General features: G+C 38.2%; 1 protein-coding gene across 5 annotated transcripts in view; it reads right to left on the bottom strand.

Annotated features, from left to right (window-relative positions):
- Positions 1-5,894, bottom strand: part of gdpd5b (glycerophosphodiester phosphodiesterase domain containing 5b) — a 67,296-nt gene extending 61,402 nt beyond the window's left edge. For 4 of the 5 annotated variants that reach the window (XM_027150579.2, XM_027150577.2, XM_027150580.2 and 1 more), the window contains exon 1: positions 5,609-5,894. The gene's annotated coding sequence lies outside the window, so the exon portion shown is untranslated. The remainder of the gene's footprint in view (positions 1-5,608) is intronic. The other variant, XM_027150581.2, reaches the window with a different exon arrangement.
- Positions 5,895-9,652: the final 3,758 nt, after the last annotated feature.

Below are 9,652 nucleotides of genomic sequence, written 5' to 3' on the forward strand. Positions count from 1 at the left end.
CTGCACTCTGACCCAACCTCCTCAGTTGGGGTATGTGAAGAAAAGAATTCTACTGTGCTGTAATGTAGATGTGGCAATAATAAAGGCTTCTATGCCCCGTTCTTCTTCTTCTATTACCTGAAGCTTACCATCAAACCAGAATTTTCCGCACTGAACTGGATTCACTTTAGATAAGCTATAAGGCAGCAGCTGTTTTCCCGCAGAGAAAGGATTGCCGTCTTTCAAAGAGACAGTGTAGCTTTAACACAGACCAGCACTGAACCATCTTCAGAATAATTACAAAGGGCTGACACACTGCTGGAGACGTGTCCGCCCTCTGTTCAGCGTTGATGCTAGTGTGTGATTTAAGATGCCAGGGAGACACGGTTTAGGGCAGTGTCTGAGCACTGGGTGGAAAGTTTCACTCTTCTTTAGTGATAATTAAAAGCAGCAGGGAGCGATAGAAGACGTGGGAGTTATGCACCAAATCTCAAAACAAATTGTAGCTAAATATGCAGACAACATATCGTTCTTTTCTAGTTTATGTTATTAGTTTTGTGGCATAATGTTCTACTAAAAACTGATAAAATGTTCCATCATTACCTTGAAATTTTTGCAATTATTAAAGACAGGGTCTCTTCGATTTTTGAAAGCCAATGTCGACATTTGAAATCAAACAAACACGCCCCTAAGCCAAATAGGTCCCACCCCTGTATCGATAGCTCCGCCCACACATACATACGTAACCCAGGCAACTAATAGAAAGAAATGTGTATATCATAGCTGAAAGGAAGAACAATACGATTGTAGATAAACAAACAAGCAAAAATGCCACACAAGCATAATCATGTAAAGGACAAAGGCATATATTAGTTCTGTGTAACAAAGCAAAAGCAACGTTACTCACCTATCGAGAAGGAAAAAAGCGCCTAGACGTCTTAAGTAAAGTCGGCCACATATTCACAGGTCAGAGTTTCCCGAGTCGATAACTCCTGAGCTAAACGCTGTTATTACACAAAACGCGGTTGTAGCTGCCTCTCTACATTACTACGATAGAAAAGAGGTGTTATTTGTGTAGTAACAGCGTTTAGCTCAGGAGTTATTGACTCGGGAAACTCCAACCTGTGAATATGTGGCCAACTTCCTGCTCCTTCAGTTCTCTCCAGCGCTGGAAAGCTGATCCTATATTAACACGTCCTACTTCTTGTCCTTATCGTAAGCCTTTCTTCGCTTTCTTTCTTTGTTTTTATCAATGTTAAAACCGCACTGAACACTCTCTCCGCAGCATATTGACAAGCCCCGCCCCTTTCTGCTCATTGGCTACACGTTTGTTTTGGTTTTTGTTTTGATTTTTGTTTATTATTCGGCCCGACTGAAGCATTTCTCAAAAATCGGAGACCCTACCTTTAATACTTTAAAGATACAAACATTTGTGTGGAAAAAATATCTGTTTTTTTTTTTAAATATAATAACCGCTAGTAGCCTAGAAAAACAGAAATACCGATGAAACACGTCCTGAGTGTCTACTTTCGCATGAGCTTCATATTTCACTACTATGGAGTGAGACGTGACAAAGACGTTCAATTCTCAAAATGGACACGACAAAAACTATAAAATAAATGAAACAAGTTATTTCTCGTTACCAGATGTGGCAGAAAATGTGCAGCTTGTTACATAGAAACAACAAAACCTCTTTAATACATTCCTATTTCGGAAAAAAACAAAGTGACGGCTCTAAAGAATTGCTCGGGAAAATATTAAATAAACATCTCCTCATGAAAAAGTCATCATATCAGCGATTACAGATTACACCTAGCATGTTCATAGAAATTAGTGATTTGCAGCTGCATTGCTGTCAGAGCTGCTGCTGTAGAAATTTAAGCTAAGTACATTATTACAATCTACACAAGGTACAAATAAGAGCTTGGGTTTTGGCTTCGTATCCATTTTTCACTGAATTTCCCTTTCACTTGAATTTCACTTCCACACTATTTGTGCTAGAATATACTTTCCGATCTGTACCTGGCTGCTTCTCCTCATATAACAGACACTACACGAACCTTTACGTCATCCGCGAGCGGACGTCCCATTACCTGAACCTAAGCTGAACTCGTTGCCTTGTCTGGGTTCGAGTGTTTAAACGGCTCAGAGCGAGAGACAGCAGAAGAAATCTGGCTGCCTCGGAACAAGACGGTCATTCAAAGCTCAGGCCATAATTATACGATAGGTGCGGATACGGTTGCCTGGAAAACCTGAAGCGGAGGAAATTATGTGTGGCTTGCAGATACTGAGAAAGTATAAGAGAATAACAATTAAATCTTTAACTCTTGTGGTATTTTCAGAGCTTCCTGAGCAAACATTAAAGCAGGGCCATCTGTCAGACGGATCAAGACGACAGGTAGCCATCTGGACCAGCTTCTACTCAGCAGGTAACATGGAACACGGCGGTCCAAAATACACCTCATCAAGGTTTCAAGGACGGAAAAAATTACAAATGCTTTCATACTTCATTACATAATAAAACCACATCATTCAGGAGTTTCGATTCATCCAGTCATTCTGGACCGTAAAGTCTCGCACAGCTTTCACAAGCTCAGCGTCATGATGTTACCTTCCAGGGAAAACACAAGAATTTTCAATATTAGCAACGTGTAGCAGTTAATAACAGGCTATTATTGTGACTAGGTCGTAAAGTCACATAATTAAACCTATTCGTAATCAAACCTATTATTAAAACTACTGAGACTCTTAAATGCTGTAACATGACCTTTGTAAATACAAGCCACATTTAAAAACACTCAACCAAATTTGGGAAATAATTTACATGAATATTTGACAGTAAATATATTTTCTTTTTTTTAAGCTCTGATGTTGATGGAAAAATGTTAAACAGAATTAAAGACACTCTCATATATAAAGGCACTTTTTTCCATGTACTTGCAGCATGAAACTGCATCGCTATAGTGAGATGTCATACCACTGGGGAATTTTGGCCAATCGGTAAGAAAAATCCACCCTAATTCCATCATCAGAGACAATTGTACAAAGCATGAGAAAAAAAAGTCCCCTAATTTTTCAGTTTATTGATGCTATGTAGGCAAGCTTTGAGACAAATGAGCTAGAATGTAATTACTGGTGTGTGTGTGTGTGTGTGTGTGTGTGTGTGTGTGAGATTAATTAACATACATATCCGGACTCTCTCAGGACTGAATGTAATAACAGAGCATTGTTATTATAAAACCCTGACACTGGAGACTCCTTATAACAATGTGCAATAAACATCTCATTACCGAAAACTTCACCCAAATCAACATCACCGTTTTATCCGTTTCCGTTTCCGTTTCTCGTCAAGCGTGGACACCCATTCTGATAAGCTGTTGCTATGGTAACAATCCCATTGTTAGAGCAAAAGCATCGACTTAAAGCTGTAAATTGTATCTGTGCTCCAGTACAAGCTGCTGTTTAAGAAAATGACCAATCAGAATCCAGAATTCAAGGGATAATCATAGTTAACAGTCATCTATTGTTAGGTAGAGAGAAAACAGGACTTGGCAAGATGTCACTTAATCACAAAACGTCAAAATCCGTCCCAAAACAAATCGGAAAAGTCGGGTTTTGTGGATAGAATAATAATAATACGTCTCTCTGAGCAAAAGATCACATGGAGATCGATCAGGTCAAAATCTATACGTGCCTTTCACAATAATGCACGCTCGGAACATTCCAGACGCAGGTTAAACCTTTATAAGATCTAGCTGTAAAAAGAGAAAAAAAAATTCGAGCCAATTTAGAGTTACATATTACAATGTGTAGACTGGAGTTGAACAATTACATCAGAGGTGTCCAATCTTATTGTTCCAATCAAGAGGAAGTGAAAGAGAATGTGACGTGACATACAGCTAAGTACGGTGACCCATACTCAGAACCCAACCAAAGTACACACACACACACCGTGAACACACACACACACCGTGAACACACACACACACACCGTGAACACACACACACACACACCGTGAACACACACCTCGAGCAGTGGGCAGCCATTTATGTATGCTGCGGCTCTCGGGGAGCATTTGGGGGGTTCGGTGCCTTTTTCAAGGGCAGCTCAGTCATGGCCGGCCAGAGACTTGAACCCACAACCTTAGGGTTAAGAGTCAGAATCTCTAACCATTACTACATGACCACCCCCCCTCCCCTCCCCTCCCCTCCCCGACACACCTGATTCCGCCTATTTAATCAGTTGATATTGATAGACTTTTAGTAGATTCAAATGTGTCTGCTTGGTTGGAATAAAGACCTGAACCTCAGCAATACAAAGTCAACCAAAGTACAAACCAAAATACATAGCCTTCAGGCTACAGAACATTCCTAATGTCCACTTGGTAAATAAAAATCCATTAAAAACTATTTAAGACATTTTTTTTGCATAAACATATCACACTTATTGTGTGTGTATTTAATACTTCGTGCTATCTCGCTTTGCCAACATACAAGCACTTAGCCTTCTATAATACAGGATGAGATTAAAGAATAAAGAGCAAGCAATTTAAGACCACTCCTCAATTTCAAAACACTCCACATCCTCCAGGGCCCTAATTTCTTCTGCAACCAAACCCTTCAGCTCACACCCTTTAGGCTTAGAACAAAGGACTAGGGTAGATATGCCAAAGCTTTATTCTGGCATCATAAAATCATTTCTGTTAGAATTTGGATTTATAGCAAGAATAGTGTTTTGCTGGAGGATTCCAAAATGACTGAGTTGTAACCCCTGGGCAGAGGTAACCAGATTTTCATTTGAAATCTCTAGGTGCTTCATAGAGTCCATGATGCCATGTATCCTGACCTCACATAACCTCATACAGAACCTCACACAGAACATTTTCTACACCAGATTTCCCACCGATATGATGTTAAACGTCAACGTCGAAAGAGAAAAGAAGCTCTTACTGTTTTGTTTGTTAAAGTTAACCAAGAAATCTGACCTGATATTTTTGCTTTCTTTTTATTAAACTGCACTAGCAATAACAATGTCCCACTGTGACATCAGTGTGTCATGCAATCAAAAACTTTACCCAGGAATAATGAAGGAAAAAAAAAAAAAACAGCAATAGACTCCAAATCAGCAGCAAATCCATTCAACACATGAGACATATCTCATTATAAACATGTTTCGTGTCTTTCAGGGTGGAGTTTTGCATTAAGTAGTCCCTCTATGGGGCGAGTAAACTCCAAATGGATGGCTTTCTGTGGAACAACAAAGAAGCAGTCTGACTTTATGCCCTATGGAGAAGATGTAGATGTGTGAGGGTATGATGATGGGGTCAATGGGGTGGAGCCTCTATTAAAGGGCGTTTCTGGTGTGCTCATGAAAAGTGATAGACAAAATTGTCCTTCATATGAACTGGGCTAAGTCATATACCAAAGTGAACAGTTCATTAAGTCCATATAATAATAATAATAATAATAATAATAATAATAATAATAATAATAATACAGTTAAAGAACAGACATGTCTGGTTCTAGGAGCATTTATGTGACCATCATAGAGCATTATACAGGCATGTCTGGTATTTATTTTGTATATTAAAGATGAAATAAAGTATAAAAGTATGACTGATGTCCTTACCTTTCCCCTGCACTCCTCTGCTGGAGGCTCTTGTGCCAGGTGAAGCGCGTGCGCTCTGCGTTTCCAACCTCACACCACTCTTTCTAGCAAAAATATCTAAGCTACACAAGTGCACTGTGTATCCTAACAGACTCTTAGGCACAAAGGGAGGCTGAGAAAAGAAAAAAGGAGAAGAAACAAATGTAAATAGTCCAGAGATCGCGCTTTATATGCGGCTGTAGATCCCGCGCCTTAGTGTGTTAGAACTGGAGCTTTTCATCATCCATAGTAACCCACGGGGTAGCAGGTAATGGGCGGGGCCTGTGTGAAATGGGCATGGACTAAGAATGTATGGACCAATCAGGATCCTTGTTAAGTCAATAATGGGCAGGGGTTTGGGATACTGTCCAATTGTGCTCTCTGGTGACGGAATATGACACTGGAGCTGTGGAAGTGATTTAAATCTAATGAATTGTAAAGTTTTATAAAACAATTTAAATTATACATTGGTATTAATATCACCATGCAGGAATAAAAGATAAAAGTCTTTTCGCAGTATAACGACTATACGTTTATGATTTTTTAAAAATATATTATTTTCTATGAATTAATGAATATATTTTGAATAATTGGTTGCTTAATATATGTTTTAATTTTAAAATTTTTGTTTTAATTTTTAAAATAATGCATTACTCTGATCTTTGCTTGTTGCTTAAATGTCATATATAAAAGCAAATTAAATAATAATAATAATAATAATAATAATAATAATAATAATAATAATAATAATAATAATAATAATAATAATAATAATAATATAATGGGGGCTGGTCGTGGCCTAATGGTTAGAGAGTCTGACTCGTAATCCTATTCTTGTGGGTTCGAGTCTCGGGCCGGCCACGACTGAGGTGCCCTTGAGCAAGGCACCGAACCCCCAAACTGCTCCCTGGGCGCCACAGCATAAATGGCTGCCCACTGCTCCGGGTGTGTGTTCACGGTGTGTGTGTGTTCACTGCTGTGTGTGTGCACTTTGGATGGTTAAATGCAGAGAACAAATTCTGAGTATGGGTCACCGTACTTAGCCGTATGTCACGTCACTCATTATTATTACTATTATTATTATTATTATTATGAATAATAATAATAAGTATCTATATTTAATTATTAATGTTGTTGTTGTTTTGGTTGTTGTATTATTATTATCATTATTTTAATTAAATGTATTTATTTATTTATTATTATTATTATTATTATTATTATTATTATTATTATTATTATTATTATTATTATTATTATTATTTAACAACAAACCCTGGATAGCTCAGCAATCCAACCCATGTACACTCATATTCACACACTCATTGACATCTTAGGCCAATTTACAAACATGCTTTTGAGAGGTGGAGGAAACCCATGGCTAAAAAAACATGGGTAAAAGAATGACATGGGTAAAAGAAGAAGTAACCGTTGTCCTCAAGGAAGAACATATAAAACTCCCCAAAGAGTGCAATCTGAGATCATGATCAAATTGGAGACCCTGAATCAATGTGAATGTGTTAGAGCACGAAAAGGAAGCATCCCTAAATGTCCAGGGCTGGAGTCAGATCTAACCCAGTTCATCCTTTTTGGGTGAGAGCCAAAACAAAACCCTAAGAGATGGAGACAGTACAGTGTTTATCAGGCTGTAAGTGTGTTGCTCATAATCATGGGGTTCTGTGTTGTCATTAATCTTATGGTTTATAGGAGGTCCAGCTCCACACCCTGGAGTTATAGTTCCTTGGATTGGAAGGCACTGAATACTATAGCGTCCATATCAAGAGTCTGAATCACCGTTAACACCACATGCCCTGTGACATTTTAGGTCTTGCTGTGATAAACAGCACTACAGCAAGCACTTAATATCAGAGCCCAGCTGCTCTGTCAACTGTGAACTTCCCTTCTGGATAATTAGGAACCGCAGGAGCAGGAGAAACAGCAGGACATGGGGTGGAATATTTGGGATTATAGAGATGAGAAATAAACGATCGGAGGCATGTGGTTATATGACATTCAATAGATAACAACAGGGTACATTTATCAATCTGGATACAACAGGAATTTTTCTGTAAATCACTGGTCCATGATTTGGGATTTTTTTTTTAAATTTCAAATATCCTATCAGGGCTCCTGAGCTTTGGCAGAGAAAAGATCAGAAAAATGTGAATAATAAACATAATCTCTTACTTTTATTCAGAATAGATACATGTATAGAGTAGGTGCAAAAAATATACTATTTATTTTCTAATCAATTTTAGTCTACGGTCCACATTTACTTAGCAAATGCATCTCATGCATCTCATCTCAAAGGCTATTGATTTTATTTGTATAAAAACCTATATATCCTGTATATCCTATCCTGGATAAACCTATATATCAAGGCTACAAGTTTATATATTGAATCAATGTAATAACAAAAAAGGTAATACTTTGAGGTCAGGAGTTAATATTTCAAACCCACGAACTAGGCTGTAAGTATCTCATAGCCAATAATTATTATGTGGTGTCATGGGGAATTGTGTAACCCAAGCCTTAAGATGTTAACCTAAGACTTAGACTGTTGTATCAATATCAGACAAACTACACCGTGAAAAAGGACAAAACATAACTACACCAGCTTTGAGATTTTGCTTACTTAAGTGAAGTATGTCTTGGCTTTGGGACCAATCTCAAAAAGCTTACATCATGGCCTCAGTGTATTCATTTATGGCCACATTTAAAAAAAAAAAAAAAGAAAAAAAAAAAAAAAAAGCATAGAGCAAGTCAACCCTGTGTGACGTCATATAATTGGAGCTACAAGTTGAAATTAGCAGGGTTGAATTGCTCTATGATTAGAGACAGGTCTGAAATGATGTCCCACCAATTTGTGTTCCAGTGTTGCCATCTAGTGATGAGTAGCATAATGAGGAACCTTTCCACCAGTTCAGTACATTTGTCTCCTACCGCTAGAGGGCAGTGTATTCCACTATAAAAGATACAGTATACTATTACTTCACATCCGTTTTGGTCATTTTGCCACTAAATCTTTATTTATTCTTCAGGAGGATAGACAACATGGAAATAACTCTGTCACAGTTTTATGTACATGGATTTCAATAGACCACAGCAATAGATCAAAACAATGTGGTTGTGTGGTGGCTTAGTGGTTAAGGTGTTGGCTTACCAATTGGAAGGTTGTAAGTTTGAATCCCATGTCCACCAGGCTGCCACAGCTGAACCCCTGAGCAAGGCCCTTAACCCTCAGTTGTATATAATGTAAAGTACATTCCTTTGGATAAGGGTGTCTGCTGGAAATGTAATGGACATGCTTAAAACACACAAAAGTAAATTGCCTCTTATTTAATAGTGCTGTTAATTCTTGATTCTGATTGGTCAAAAGGTCTTAATTCATTTTCATCAAATAGCATTTAAAATACATTATTGTTTCAATAGTAACAGACCAACAACAGCATCCTGGCGGTCCAGTGGCAGGATCCTGTGCTCTCATTGCTGCGGCCTGGGTTTGATACTTACCCAGTCACCGAACAGTTAATTCTCAGTGCTGGTCCAAAGCCCAGAAAAAATCAAAGGGTTGTGTCAAAAAAAAGCATCCGGCGTAAAACCTGCGCCAAATCTAATGTGACCCTGTGATCTGCTGTGGCAATAGGGAGCAAACAAAAGACCAACAACAAACATAATCACTGACATGTAGGCTATTAAATATCTATTTAAAAAATTCTGGATGGAGTCTCCGGTATCAGTCTTTTGTAGCTTTAAGAGAATTCTGTCAGTACGTAGGAAAGTAATATGACAGACCAGGTGCACTTTTTTAAAAAGAGAAGAAAATATCAATTCTGGTAAGGAAACGTCGGTTTCTAGCTGCTCTAATGTAAGTGATAAAAGGAACTATAAGTTTTATACATGAATTAAAGCATGACATAATTATTTCATTCATTCATTCATTCATTCACTACCGCTTATCCGAACTTCTCGGGTCACGGGGAGCCTGTGCCTATCTCAGGCATCATCGGGCATCGAGGCAGGATACAC

The sequence above is a fragment of the Tachysurus fulvidraco genome, chromosome 11 (genome assembly GCF_022655615.1).
Source record: "Tachysurus fulvidraco isolate hzauxx_2018 chromosome 11, HZAU_PFXX_2.0, whole genome shotgun sequence".
Taxonomy (NCBI): Eukaryota; Metazoa; Chordata; class Actinopteri; order Siluriformes; family Bagridae; genus Tachysurus; species Tachysurus fulvidraco.